Source organism: Garra rufa, chromosome 1 (genome assembly GCF_049309525.1).
Source record: "Garra rufa chromosome 1, GarRuf1.0, whole genome shotgun sequence".
Classification (NCBI taxonomy): Eukaryota; Metazoa; Chordata; class Actinopteri; order Cypriniformes; family Cyprinidae; genus Garra; species Garra rufa.
The window spans coordinates 20,252,754-20,268,662 of NC_133361.1; the positions used below are offsets into that span (position 1 = coordinate 20,252,754).

A 15,909-nucleotide genomic window follows, 5' to 3' on the forward strand; every position below is an offset into this window, starting at 1 on the left:
CACTTTTTAGAATATTAAATAGTGACAATATTTGCTGCATTTCCTAAAAGACTACTATATGGCAAACACTTTGTCCAGTATTGCTGTTATGTGGTGCAAAAAGTGTAAATGAAGAAAAATAAAATCACTCTGAGGCTACCGAGTTAAGTCAAACATAACTTTATTTCATTATGTTGAAATGATCTTGAAGCACCAAACTACACTGAGAGGATAAAAATATGGTTACAGTGATTTGCGTGAAACTAATATTTATGAACACACACACATATTTAAAATGCTTTGCTTAGCTCAGTGCACAACATACAGTCGTGGCCAAAAGTTTTGAGAATGACACAAATATTAGTTTTCACAAAGTTTGCTGCTAAACTGCTTTTAGATCTTTGTTTCAGTTGTTTCTGTGATGTACTGAAATATAATAGACCTTTCTCACAACTTCCGTATTTTGCACCGGAAATACGTAATTGCTGTGTAAACCTATTTCCGCCCCGGTATGCGGGTAACCAGTTAAACAACGTGAAAAACGCTTAACGTGGCTTAATGTATGTAAAAAACAACCAGGAAACCCCAAGTTTCTGTCAAACCTTACGTGGAACCAACTGGTGGAACAAACATTAACTACTATCAAAAGAACGAACCCTTATTCCACAGATAAAGTGAATAATATCACGTTAAGCGTTTTCTCCCCCATAGAAGCCCATTATAAGGAAACAGCTTAACGTGGTTTACTTACCTCAACAGCGACCAGGGAAGACCAAACTTATGTTAAATTTTACTTATAATAAATACTTGCTGCTGTCAAAAGAACGAGCTCTTATTCAGCATATAAAGTAATCGCCCCCCATAGAAGTCCATTAACCATGTTAAGCTTTTTCCTTAATGGAGTTCTATAGGGAGAAAAGCGTGATATTATTCACTTTATATGCTGAATAAGAGCTCATTCTTTTGACAGCAGAAAGTGTTTATTATAAGTAAAATTTTAAGCCACGTTAAGCGCTTTTTTTTGAATAATGGACTTCAATGGGGGGCGATCACTTTATATGCTGAATGAGAGCTCGTTCTTTTGAGAACAGAAAGTGTTTATTATAAGTGAAATTTAACAGAAGTTTGGTCTTCCCTGGTCGCTGTTAAGGTAAGTTAATCCAAGCTGTTTCCTTATAATGGGCTTCTATATGGGGAGAAAACGCTTAACGTGATATTATGCACTTTATCTGTGGAATAAGGGCTCGTTCTTTTGATAGTAGTTAGTGTTTGTTCCAAGTAAGGTATGACAAAAATTTGGGGTTTCCTGGTCGTTTTTTACGTACGTTAAGCAACGTTAAGCGTTTTAGAACGTCCCGGATAAACTCTTAGTGGAAAAATGTATCCTTTATCCAATTTGTTCCTCTTTGTGACGCAGTTTTCCTACACGACTCTTATCAGGTCGGCAAAAGTTATCTCTGGCAAACCAGCGAGGGAAGTTGTGTAGACTCTCTCCATTTTAATTTTAAATTACCCGGCTTTCTGCTGTGTTGACATTACACAGGAAGTCTGCATACCCTGCGATTGCGTATTTCCGGTTTCTGTGAAAAAGGTCTATTACAAGCACTTCATACGTTTCAAAGGCTTTTATCGACAATTACATGACATTTATGCAAAGAGTCAGTATGCAGTGTTGGCCCTTCTTTTTCAGGACCTCTGGAATTCGACTGGGCATGCTCTCAATCAACTTCTGGGCCAAATCCTGACTGATAGCAACCCATTCTTTCATAATCACTTCTTGGAGTTTGTCAGAATTAGTGGGTTTTTGTTTGTCCACCCGCCTCTTGAGGATTGACCACAAGTTCTCAATGGGATTAAGATCTGGGGAGTTTCCAGGCCATGGACCCAAAATGTCAACGTTTTGGTCCCCGAGCCACTTAGTTATCACTTTTGCCTTATGGCACGGTGCTCCATCGTGCTGGAAAATGCATTGTTCTTCACCAAACTGTTGTTGGATTGTTGGAATGCTGTTGGAGGGTGTTTTGGTACCATTCTTTAATCATGGCTGTGTTTTGGGGCAAAATTGTGAGTGAGCCCACTCCCTTGGATGAGAAGCAACCCCACACATGAATGGTCTCAGGATGCTTTACTGTTGGCATGACACAGGACTGATGGTAGTGCTCACCTTTTCTTCTCTGGACAAGCCTTTTTCCAAATGCCCCAAACAATCGGAAAGAGGCTTCATTGGAGAATATGACTTTGCCCCAGTCCTCAGCAGTCCATTCGCCATAGTTTTTGCAGAAGATCAATCTGTCCCTGATGTTTTTTTTTTTTTTTTTGGAGAGAAGTGGCTTCTTTGCTGCCCTTCTTGACACCAGGCCATCTTCCAAAAGTCTTGGCCTCACTGTGCGTTCAGATGCGCTCACACCTGCCTGCTGCCATTCCTGAGCAAGCTCTGCACTGGTGGCACTCCGATCCCGCAGCTGAATCCTCTTTAGGAGACGATCCTGGCGCTTGCTGGACTTTCTTGGACGCCCTAAAGCCTTCTTAACAAGAATTGAAAACCTCTTTCCTTGAAGTTCTTGATGATCCTATAAATTGTTGATTTAGGTGCGATCTTAGTAGCCACAATATCCTTGCCTGTGAAGCCATTTTTATGCAACGTAATGATGGCTGCACGCGTTTCTTTGCAGGTCACCATGGTTAACAATGGAAGAACAATGATTTCAAGCATCACCCTCCTTTTAACATGTCAAGTCTGCCATTCTAACCCAATCAGCCTGACATAATGATCTCCAGCCTTGTGCTCGTCAACATTCTCACCTGAGTTAACAAGACAATTACTAAGATGATCTCAGCAGGTCCTTTAATGACAGCATTGAAATGCAGTGGAAAGTTTTTTTTTTTCGATATTAAGTTAATTTTCATGGCAAAGAAGGACTATGCAATTCATCTGATCACTCTTCATAACATTCTGGAGTATATGCAAATTGCTATTATAAAAACTTAAGCAGCAACTTTTCCAATTTCCAATATTTATGTAATTCTCAAAACTTTTGGCCACAACTGTAGTATTTTTTTACGGACTTTGTTGGTTACTGAAATAGAACACAGTTTAAGTCACTTTTTCTGCCAGTGCTGTTCAAAGTGAACACAGTGTCACACAAGAGATCTTTCTTCGTTTCTTTTGTGCTGACATCAGTAACGTTAAATGTCTCATATGGAGGAATCAGCACCTCATCCTCATCAGGAGCATTAGAATATTTTGCCACTTTAGCACCTTCACAAGTGTAGATTTTAAAACAAGATACATTTCCAAACTTTTCTAGTGAATTAAAAAGAGAGGAGGAAACAAATGAGCCAAAACGAACCTCTTGGTTCAGAACATCCTCATTAAACTTGACCTTTGTACGACGAAAAGAATAATAGCATGTGTTTTGTGTTTTGTTCAGAATCTGAATCGCATCTGTTAACAAAAAGTGAAGTGAATACCAATTGTATGTCTTTTCCATGTAATTTCTTTTATTTTCTTAAATTTCTTTGCACTTTTTTGCCAAGCCGTTTTAAAAACAGGTGAGCTATTCAATTCCTTCTGTAGACATGTGTTCTTCACCAGGTCTGCCATTTTAACAGTACAACCATCATATTGATCATCAACAGAATTCAGCGCCATATCCAATGGATATATGTCTTCAGCAGCAGCTGTGTGATCCTACAGCAACAGGAATCATAATGATCAATCATCAGTATTCATGTCTGTAATATTCACACTTGAACACAATTTTACCTGTCCTAGAGCAGCTGAAATAAAAAGAAGAGCTTTGATGATCAGCAGCATCTTGATTTAATCAAATCCCTCAGATGAGCTAGTAGATGCTGAAAAACACGAAACAAAACAGCTTTTCACAAATGCTAAATCTTTTACTCCAGTTTGTGCGCATAGATATGCACAATGACCTTGAATTTGTACTTCAACCCCAAACTTACCTGAGAATATTGTCTTCTTTGTCAGATTCTTCCTTGGCTTTCAGGAACAGCAACAAGAGCAGAAGATCAGAAAAAGCAGTCGGATGACGATAACAGTTCAGACTGAGATGAGGAGGCGAAATTGCCTTTTTATACCTCTGAGATATAGCAGCTAAAGTGTGATCTTGATGTTTTTTCCCTGTTAAACAGTTTTTAAACTGTTTAGGTCATCATAATACAACACTTGTCAAGGTCTGTGTGGTTTCACACTGGACAAACTGTGAAACTGTGAGACAAAAAAAGAATATAAAAAGCTTGCCATGTCGAAGTGTTTTACTCCACGACAGTTTGTTAATGGTTATTATTTAGCCCCTGTTTATCATTCAGGCGTACTTTTTGAAATGATCACTTTTTAAATGTTTTATATGTAAATATATGTGCACATTTGCACATTAACTGTTTATCTGTGTTCATTTTTTTCTCTCTCTAAAAGTCCCTAGGAATGTACAGAGGATGAATCATGATTTGAATTTTATTCAAATGAATTTCAGAGAATAACCAGCACCTACAATTGCGGTCTTGGCCATTTGATAGCATGTGCACGCAAGAAGTAGTAGTCATAGAGACTTCTGAACCGACATTTATAAATGTATTTTAAACTATTGAAAATTATTGAAACACTTTTTTATTTTATTTTTTATGATTAAACACACCTGATCCAGCTAATTAAGATAATTAGGAGCAGTGTTGGGGAAAGTTTCTTTTAAAAGTAATGCATTACAATATTGAGTTACTCCCTTTAAAAGTAATTACGTTACTTAGTTACTTTTAATGGAAAGTAATGCGTTACGTTACTTTTGCGTTACTTTTTAAATCTGGGCAGGGCTTGTTTGTTTTTAATATAAAAAGTTCTATTTTGGGCAAATGTAAAAGCTTTTTCACACCAAAAGCCTCAGGCTTAGAGAAAAGTAAATTCACGTCTGTTCAGTAGATCGCAGAAGAAAAAATGTCAACTCTTCAGCAATAAAAAAAGGAAAACAAATGTTAGATTATCTTGAGTCATTTTTGCTTATTAGTATGGATGAACTGAATCATTGAAGGTCGGTGTCACGTATCTGGTCTTCCCTGTCATCATAAACTCTTGCACCACACTTCATGGACTTCATTCCCCATAAGCCACTGCACTAATCACTGCATTCACTGTGAGTTGTTGAATAACACACCACTTTTTGATGAAGTTTACTTCAAGGACTTGTTTCGGATGGGACTGAATGAACCTGCTAAATCTATGCTGCCTGGAGGGGAATTCAGATGCCCACTAAGGGACGTTATTCAGTATGCATTGTTGCTATGTGGCTCTCCTTTAACTGTGGGTGTTTTGGAGGAGTCACAGCGCAAGATGACCGCCCTTCCAGAGTCTCCGCTGGTTCCGCCCAGCCTTCCAGAGTCTCCACTGGTCCCGCCCGGCCTTCCAGAGTCTCCGCTGGTCCCGCCCGGCCTTCCAGAGTCTCCGCTGGTCCCGCCCGGCCTTCCAGAGTCTCCGCTGGTCCCGCCCGGCCTTCCAGAGTCTCCGCTGGTCCCGCCCAGCCTTCCAGAGTCTCCAATGCTCCTGCCCGGCCTTCCAGAGTCTCCGCTGGTTCCGCCCAGCCTTCCAGAGTCTCCGCTGGTCCCGCCCGGCCTTCCAGAGTCTCCGCTGGTCCCGCCCGGCCTTCCAGAGTCTCCGCTGGTCCCGCCCGGCCTTCCAGAGTCTCCGCTGGTCCCGCCCGGCCTTCCAGAGTCTCCGCTGGTCCCGCCCGGCCTTCCAGAGTCTCCGCTGGTCCCGCCCGGCCTTCCAGAGTCACCGCTGGTCCCGCCCGGCCTTCCAGAGTCTCCGCTGGTCCCGCCCGGCCTTCCAGAGTCTCCAATGCTCCTGCCCGGCCTTCCAGAGTCTCCGCTGGTTCCGCCCAGCCTTCCAGAGTCTCCACTGGTCCTGCCCGGCCTTCCAGAGTCTCCGCTGGTCCCGCCCAGTCTTCCAGAATCTCCGCTGGTTCCGCCCGGCCTTCCAGAGTCTCCGCTGGTCCTGCTCGGCCTTCCAGAGTCTCCAATGGTCCTGCCCAGCCTTCCAGAGTCTCCGCTGGTCCTGCCCGGCCTTCCAGAGTCTCCGCTGGTCCTGCCCAGCCTTCCAGAGCCTCCGCTGGTTCCATCCAGTCGTCCTGAGATTCCTGTCTGCCCGGTTCTGGTCACGGAGGCCATGCATGGACGGTGTGGATTCCCACCCACCCTCCCTGCTGCTCCAGTCCTGCCACCTCTGTCTCCTGACAGTCCCTCTGCTCACCCACATCCCACCTTCGGTGCAGAGGACTTGCCGTGGGACTGCCAGTCGCCATCGGTGTCCAGACTGAAGGATCCTTCACCATCACCTCCAGTCTCAGAGTCCTGTGCTCCACCTCGGCCCTCCGACCCTGCAGCTCCACTCCGGCTCTGTGCTCCCTCGTCTCCGTTGTCGGCCGTCGGCCCACCAGCTCCTCCGGGCTCCATCGTCTCTCCGGCTCCGCCCCGGTCAGTCGTCGCCCCACCTTCGCCTCTGGACTCTACTCCTCCGGCTGCGCCTCGTCACTCCGTCCTGCCGGCTCTGTGGACCTCCTCCCTCCCGTGGGCACAGCCTCGATCCTCTGTCACTCCGGCTCCGCTGCGTACCTCCGGACCTCCATCTCCGCCGGGGTCGCCAGAGCCTTGGGTTCCGCCTTGGTCCTCTGGATCCTCTGTGTCGCCCAGGACCATCGACTCTCCGGTTCCGCCTCGGGCTCCACCGGCTCCACCTCCGTCGGTCGGCCCCATGCAGGAGCCAACCCTTCCTCCACCATGGCTTCTCCCTCCGTCGGCTCCGCCTCATTTCGTGGTTCCAGTACCCCTACATGGACCTGGCCCTCCATCCCTCCCCCTGTTCCGCCTCCGCTCCACCACCCTCAAGGTTGTATAAGGTGGTTAGAGCGTCTGGAAGCCGCTCCTTGTGGAGGGGCTCTGTCACGTATCTGGTCTTCCCTGTCATCATAAACTCTTGCACCACACTTCATGGACTTCATTCCCCATAAGCCACTGCACTAATCACTGCATTCACCTGGCCCTTGTTTCTCACTGCTCTGATTAGTTCTCCCAGCTGCACCTCATCACTCTGACTGCATTTAAGCCACTCACACACACAGCCACCTTGCGAAGTCTTATTGTTCCATTTGGTCGTAATTCTAAGCGTTTCTCTCTGTGTTGGTTTATCAGTGTATGACTCTGGACTGTGTACCCCGTTGATGCTTCCTGCCATTGCCTGTCTATCGAACTGTTTCCCGGATTACCTACGTTGTTCCTGTTTTCTGGTGATTATTCTGCCTGTCGACACTTCTCAAAGCCTTGCAAATGGATCCGCACGTCTCTGACTCCTCCTTGTGACAGTCGGCAGCAAAGACATCAAATAATAAAATGGGATTAAATACATAAAGGATATTTGTATTATTTAACATTTAATTATTGCAGGTTTGTGTTGAATTTCAGTTTTTATTCATTTTGAGGAATACTGTATCTGTTTTTTAGTGAGTGAGAAGAATTAATGCATGTTTTACGTTTATTCTAGCACTAAAGTAACATCTTACAATTTTTCTCAACATGGGAACATGAGTGCTTTTAATCTATAAATGGGTGTGTGTGGGGGGGAGGGCTGGCGTTATTTATTTGAAAAAGTAACCTATTTTCTTGTCAATTAAAAAGTAATGCATTTACTCGTTACTTTACTAGTACTAGTTACTAGTTACAAAGCTAATTGTTATTATCAGAAATGTAGTTACCTTGCATCTATATATATTTTTAGAGTGGTATGTAAGTGTGATGTTGATGCATCCAGCTCAAGTAAACTAGTTTAGCTCATCACATAATGCAACACCTCTGAAGTTCTGGTCTGTTTGTGGTTTCACAAACACAAGCCCAAGCACAAATTCTCAATGTAGAAGTATATGGCAGCCATATGCAATTGAAAAAAGTATGTTTTTATAAGTGTACAATCTCCCAAAATATGTTGTTACGTTGAGAAAAAAACTTTACAAGACAATCAAAGTTTGTGTAATAGGAATAGAATAAGACAATTAAATGAAATTATGTTTTGTGGTTAGTCTGCAATGTTAGCATAGATAATAATAATAATAAAAACAGGCAGTGTTGATATATGCAATGAAACTATAAGGGTGTTTACAGTTTGTTTTACTTTTAAATTGATTAGGCTAAACAACAAGCTGCACTTTTTAGAATATTAAATATTGACAATAAATGCTGCATTTCCTAAAAGACTAACACATGGAAAACACTCAGTTTTGTGGTGCAAAAAGTGTAAGTGAAGAAAAATTAAATCACTCTGGAGCTATAGTCAAAAATAACTTTATTTCATTATCTTGAAATGATCTTGAAGCATTGAACTACACTGAGAGGAAAAAGATGTGTCTATATTGATTTGTGTGGAGCTGATATGAACACACATATTCAAAACACTTTGCTCAGCTCCAGTGCACAACATTTTTTTAAGGACTTTGTCGGTTTGTTACATACAACACAGTTTAAGTCACTTTCTATCCCAGTGCTTTCCAAAGTATACACAGTGTCACACCAGGCACCTTCCTGGCCTTTCGTCTTGACACCAGTGACTTTAAACTTCTCATATGGAGGTATCAGCACCTCTTTCTCACGATTAAGCTTAGAATAGTTTGTCACATCAGTACCTTCACAAGTGTGGATTTCAAAACAAGTTACATTTCCAAAAAAATTTGTTCTGTTTTGTTCAACAGACGATGATGCAAATGAGCCAAAACGAACCTCTTTGTTCAAAACATCCTTATTAAATTGAACATGTGTACCACGATAAGTCTTAATGCATTCGTTTTGTTTCTTCAGAATCTGTATCGCATCTGTTAACAAAAAGTGAAGGGAATACCATTTGTATAAATCGTCTCTGTAGTTTTGTTTACCAGAACGAGCGTCATTATTGAAGTCTTTAAATGGTAAAATAATTAAAGGTTATCTCTTGAACTTTCAATTTCCTTTTTAGTTTTTTGAATCTCTCTGTTTCTCATGTGTGTTTACGTTTTTAACTTACTAGCATATCTTCTACAGTATCTGTCACTTTTTTCATGAACACATCTCAACCTTGTTGCAAAACAACCACCTCATTGTAATTTGTTTTCACATAGTATAGGTCTACATTTATTTTTGAAAAAAACAATAAATAAATAAAAATACTACATTAGGACCATGTGTTATTGTTTTAGCTTGCCTTAATGTGAAAATTAGTACAATAATAGCTACATCTTGAATATATCTTTATAAAAAAAATCTTACATGTTACAACTGAACATGTTTTTGCATTAGCATGGGTCATGTTTTGCCCTAAGGGAAATTATGCTGCATTCCAGACAACCCGTTACTCGTGTTTTTCCAACCTTCTACCAGTGAAAGTGCACTGGAACGGCAGTCAAACCCGTGACTTCCCACTCGTAAACTCGTACTAGATCGCTGTACTCCCAGTTCCGAGTTCTGACGTAACATATAGCCCGGGAAACAACGTCAGCCTAAATGGGTGCGGTGTTTATGCAAGTAGTACACGGTGGAACAATAGAGCCAAATTATTATGCAAATGATATCTTTCTCTGATTTTCATAATTAGTCAATGCAAATGACAGTCAGTATAATTTTTAAGTCATCAACCATTATGGTATAATTAAAATTTTATTGAACAAACCTCCTAATGATAACAGTATTTATTTCAAAAATAAAAAACTGAAAACGCACTGTTCCAAATTATTATGCACAACAGAGTTAAAACATTTTATAGGTTGTAAAGAACTGAAAATTGGCATTTGCTGAATTTGCAGCATTAGGTGGTCATATTTACTGAAATCAAAAGCTATTTCAATCAAAAACATCCTAACACGGCAAGTTACATCTTACCATAGGACCCCTTCTTTGATATCACTATCACAATTCTTGCATCCATTAAACTTGTGAGTTTTTGGAGAGTTTCTGATTGAATTTGTTTGCAGGATGTCAGAATAGCCTCCCAGAGCTGCTGTTTTGATGTGAACTGCTTCCCACCCTAATAGATCTTTTGCTTGAGGATGCTCCAAAGGTTCTCAATCTGGTTGAGGTCAGGGGAGGATTGTGGCCACACCATGAGTTTCTCATCTTTTATGCAGATAGCAGCCAATGGCACAGAGGTATTATTTGCAGCATGAGATGGTGCATTGTCATGCATGAAGATGATTTCGCTACAGAAGGCACTGTTCTTCTTTTTGTACCATGAAAGAAAGTGGTCGGTCAAAAAATCGACATACTTTGCCGAGGTAATTTTCACACCTTCAGGGACCCTAAAGGGACCTACCAGCTCTCTCCCTATGATTCCAGCCCAAAACGCCACCTCCTTGTTAACGTTGCAGCCTTGTTGGGACATGTTCCATCCACTACTCCATCTATCTGGACCATCCAAAGATGCACGACACTTATCAGTAAACAAGACTGTTTGAAAATGAGTCTTCATGTATGTCTGGGCCCACTGCAACCGTTTCTGCTTGTGAGCATTAGTTAGGAGTGGCCGAATGGTAGGTTTATGCTCAACTGCAAGCCTCTGGAGAATCCTACACCTTGATGTTCGCGGGACTCCAGAGGCACCAGCAGCTTCAAAAACCTGTTTTCTACTTTGTAATGGCATTTTAGTAGCTGCTCTCTTAATCTGATGAATTTGTCTGGCAGAAACCTTCCTCATTCTGCCTTTTCCTGCATGAACCAGTCTGTGCTCTGAATCAGCCACAAATCTCTTCACAGTACAATGATCACACTTAAGTTTTTGTGAAATATCTAATGTTTTCATACCTTGTTCAAGGCATTGCACTATGTGATGCTTTTCGGCAGCAGAAAGGTCTTTTTTTCTTTCCCATATTGCTTGAAACCTGTGGCCTGCTTAATAATGTGGAACATCCTTCTTAAGTACTTTTCCTTTAATTGGGCTCATTTGGCAAACTATTTATCACAGGTGTCTGAGATTCATTTCAGTGATCCAAAGAGCCATGAGACACAATACCATCCATGAGTTTAATTGAAATCAATTTTTTTTTTATGTTTATGACACTTACATCCAATTTTCATAATAATTTGGAACACGGTGTAATGTTGTAATCAAATTAATAATAATCTAAAAATAATAATAATTCATAAATGTGCCCAGGCAGTTTGGCGTGACTTGCCTGGAATGCTACAAAGTCGTGAGTCGTAGTTTGAAGTGGTGATTTACTAGTTAAAAAACCTGCCTGGAATGCAGCATGGTATTATTGGGCCTATGGTAAATATCGCCGAAGCGAGGGAGACCTCCCCCATTATAGTCGCTGTTTTAAATTACAGCGCATTCGAAACTGCAAATAGCCCAAAACTGTGAAGTGGCAGGATCAGTCACACGCACAGCGGTGACAAAGGTGCGCTGTGCTCCCGCCACAATGTAGAGATAAACAGCGCAAATTGCTTGATCCATTTAGATATAACACAAAATTGTGTTATACAGTCCAGTCGTGTGATATGAGAACATTAAAGATTCTGTAGGTTCTGCTGGGCTGGCTGAAAGCAGCCGACATTAGAAACTGCATGAGGTAAAGTATTTTACGTGGTACACGCCAATACATAATTACTGTCAGTATTTTTAATTTTTATTAGAAATATCATAGTTTATTATTACTATTTATTTAAAAAAAAAAACATATAATCATGGTAATGTTATCTTGAGACCACCTTTAACAAATACTATCCAGTTAATGTCTCTAAGCAATAATTTCTTTCTTTTAATTGTTTCGTTGTAATTCATTTTAATTGGAGTAAAATGTTAATGTAATAAGAGCCTGATTAAAGATAAATATCAGTGTCTTATATAAATAAGGGGTTTACTGCCCATTAAAGTTCTTAAAGGGACAGTTCACTTGAAAATAAAAATTGTCATCATTTACTAAACATCATGTAATTTCAATCCTGTATGAATTTATTTCTTCTGTGGAACATAAAGGAAGATACTTTGAGTAGAAATCAAAGGTAACCAAATCTGCATGGTTACATTCTACAAAATATATTTTGTGTTCCACAGAAGAAAGTAAGTCATAAAGTTTTGTAATGACAAGAGAGTGAGGAAATGATTTTTTTTTTTATAGCAGAATTTATTAGCAATAAATGTCCTGCATTCTAGCTCAAAATCAGTGCTTTACTGCATACATTTTCATGTGACAAAAATGCATTATCAAGTTTGTTGCATTTGAATTTAGCAGTAGGCTATCTAGCATTATTTGTTTCTGTCCTGTTTTATTCATTAATTTATTTACTCCAACAAAACTTTCACGGGGGAACTTGTGGGCTGGTTGGTCTGTATTTGTCCAGGGCCGAATTTTAACCCCAGTCCAACCCTGCCACGAACGGTGTCTATACTTGGCGTTATAAACGTGATCGGATCGTCCTGAACTTCCGGGTGGGGTCGTCACGTGAAAGGTCATCATGAGGGTCATTCTATTTACAGCTAAAACATTATTAATTAATTTTACTAATAGTTCCACCCTGCACGTGCCTGCATTAATGTGTGTTGGCAGTTTGTGTACACAACCACTCTACAATGATAAACATCCACCCAGTGGTATTTTTTTAATCTTTAAAAGTAACATCCCCTTTTTAAAGCACACTGACAGAGGGCGCTGCCATGATAGTTGATTGACATGACCCGCCCTCACCAAGCTGAAACAGTCCGACTCCGATCGCCATTGTGTCGACTCAGGTGCAGGGGAAGACAAGAATGTCTCCGATTTAGCGATTGAGGTGTTCTGATGTTAAATGTAATAATGAACATAGCAGTAGTCATTTACTCCCAACATCTGAGCCACTGAAGATGCAAAGGAATTATGTTACTTTCATTTTAAATAAAGGAAAGCGCCGATCCCGATCTACATATGCGTCTATGTTCGTGTGAATCATTCCTGATACAGCTTCACCCACAGCAGAAGTGAGTATAAGGGTTTTATATGCATCTCTGCAAATGGCCTTTCTTAATAATGTGCTTGTTGGCAAGTTTTGTCACTAAATGTGGCTAAATGCGGCTAAAGTAAACATTATGGCTCATAATCCCACAATAGAGAGGGGTGGGGCGAGGAGAGCTCATTTGCATTTAAAGGATCATGCAACAAAATGACTTGATTTTTTTGCAGAGCTGATTTTGACCAGGTAAAAGGGTGTTTTTTACACAACTATTGAGATATTTCAACCAAAGTATATTATACACTTTTGATTAAGACCCTAAAGAATCATATGAACTTGTGGAAAATGGGCATCCAATGACCCCCTTAAGCTTTATGCATTGTACCCTTGTCTATAGGACATTCCTCTTGTAACCGGTCTCACTTTGTCACTGTTACGATCTGCGTTGTGTTACGAAATAAGAGACGGATCACTGTCTGGATCTGCTGCTGATGGAGAATTTATTATGTGGAGCATGCAGTTGCTGGATGGTGAAGAAATAGAGAGAGTACAACAAATAGAGTTTCGTTCTGTGATTTTCCCACCTCTCTTCAGCGTGCTTAACGCGTTCTGAGGATGCAGCGCGGGTTAAACAGAAATGACGTCATGACGTAAAATTAATACAAAACTACTTTCCAAAAGGGACACAAATAATAAACAAAACAAAATCATAATGTTTTGGTGCACAATCTGGTGTAAAATAAATGCATTAAAATTGAAAGGAAGGATCATTAGTGAAATACAATAAATCTTATTAATCTTATTAATATCCGTCACACTCTGAATAAATAATCATGTTCATGAAACAAGAGCACATAATTCTAGCAAGTGTGTAACTTTAATGTAAAATATTAAGTATTTGACACCAAAGTGCATATACACAAACAGAAAAACAAAGTTTAGAAAAGCTCTGAACTAAGAATGACAAAAAAAAAAAAACTAAATTTATTAACAACGTGAGGATTTACAGGTTAGCAGGTAAACATTTTACAAAATAATATGTGCAAAATGATTATAACATTAAAGAAAGCTGCATGGTTGGCACTGTTAACCTCTTAAACTCTTAAAATTGTGTTCAAAATGTTGATGCTTCATTTACATGACCTTCCTCATATGTGACCCTGGACCACAAAACCAGTCTTAAGTCGCTGGGGTATATTTGTAGCAATAGCCAAAAATACATTGCATGGATCAAAATTTTAGATTTTTCTTTTATGCCAAAAATCATTAGGAAATTAAGTAAAGATCATGTTCCATTAAGATTTTTTGTAAAATTCCTACTGTAAATATATCAAAATGTAATTTTTGATTAGTAATATGCATTGTTAAGAACCTAATTTGGACAACTTTAAAGTTGATTTTCTCAGTATTTTGATTTTTTTGCACCCTCAGATTCCTGATTTTAAAATACATGTATCTCGGCCAAATATTGTCCTATCCTAATAAACCATACATTAATAGAAAGCTTATTTATCGAGCTTTCATATGATGTCTACATCTCAGTTTTGTAAAATTTAACCTTATGACTGGTTTTGTGGTCCAGGGTCACATATAGTATCAGCCCATATATGGTCTCATTTGAAAGCTTAGAGTCTCCTCTTTACGAGGAAAACCATAAAGTAGTAAAATTATGCCTAGAATTTATTTCGTACCACAAATTTCCGCCTAACGATTGTGAAGAATTATTACAAAGAATGTGTATTTCTTATATTTTTCACAAAACAGACACGTCATCACAAGAAAGCTCTCATCCTCAAGAATCTGACCATTTAAATCATTTTATTGTGTGACAAACACAGATCGTAACACATAATCTTCAATTGAATCGCGATGTCAGAATATTACCTCAAGAGTACAATAATATATTCTATTACCTTCCTCCACATAGGCTACTACTGCTTCAGTTAGCCGCAAACAGCCACAAACTCCATTTCATCTTTTAGATTAGGATCTCTTCTTTCAAACGAGACCATTTTCATTTTCTGTGTGCTTCCATTGCTAAGAATTCAATTGTTTTGCCAGACGCTCTTCTCCAAGCACCGGAGCGCTTTTTCACATGCGCACAAAACCGCTAAAATAGGCAGCTCTGTGTTGACGGCTGGGTTTAGAGCGCTTCAGTAGATCAGATTACACTCCGCTCCGGTGACAGCGCAGCTTAGAGCTGTGTAAAAGCTGACACCTCTCCCTCTCCAGACGCGCAGAGCGAAGAAGAAACATGGAGAGGTTCCGGGTCACAAAAGATGCTTCGATGGTGCAGGGGCTTGTGGGATATGTAGTTTTTGGACTCTCAGACCGTCTCAGACGAGTAAAGCGGTCGCCATTAGCCAAAATAGACGCTAAAAGAATAAATAACGGGCAGGTTGCCATGGAGAGGAGAGGATCCGCGGCTGATAAGCGCCTCTAAGTATTTACAGTGCTTCAATTAAGGTTTGTGATATTCTTATAATTTGACACGTAAAAGCCACCAAAACAATCTGCTAAGCTATGTATTGAGTGTATGTATTGAATATTATTGACAGTAAAGTACAGCAGGTGTTTCAGTAAATACACAGACAAACATAAAAATGAAACATAATTCAGTCAATAATCATGAAAAGTGCTATGGTACATAGTAAAATAGGATTCTAATGGTGCGTTCACACCGCACACTTTGTCTGCGTCAGGCAACGCTCCCAACGCATCTAGTTTGACGGATGTACGTTGAAGCTCGCAACACTTGCTTTTTGGTGCGTTCACACCGTACACGTCAGGCAACGCATCTAGTTTGCACACTTCCCCTGAATAAACACTGGCAAACTAGTTGGGAGTGGACATTTTGAAATCTTCTCATAACCATGTTTCGCTAGCTAACGAAATGGGAAATAATTACGTTGAGAAAAGATTTGATAACTTAGCTGACATTCCGATCTCTTCAGCGATCTTCAGGGGTTGATCCTCGGGGGCCCT

The 15,909-nt window shown here is 40.3% G+C and overlaps 1 protein-coding gene and 1 pseudogene across 1 annotated transcript in view; both read right to left on the minus strand.

Moving 5' to 3' along the window:
- Positions 1-15,909, minus strand: part of LOC141332094 (cytochrome P450 2K1-like) — a 393,810-nt gene that overhangs the window by 176,047 nt on the left and 201,854 nt on the right. The window lies entirely within an intron of this gene.
- On the minus strand, positions 3,054-3,796 carry LOC141326370 (NAD(P)(+)--arginine ADP-ribosyltransferase 2-like; annotated as a pseudogene).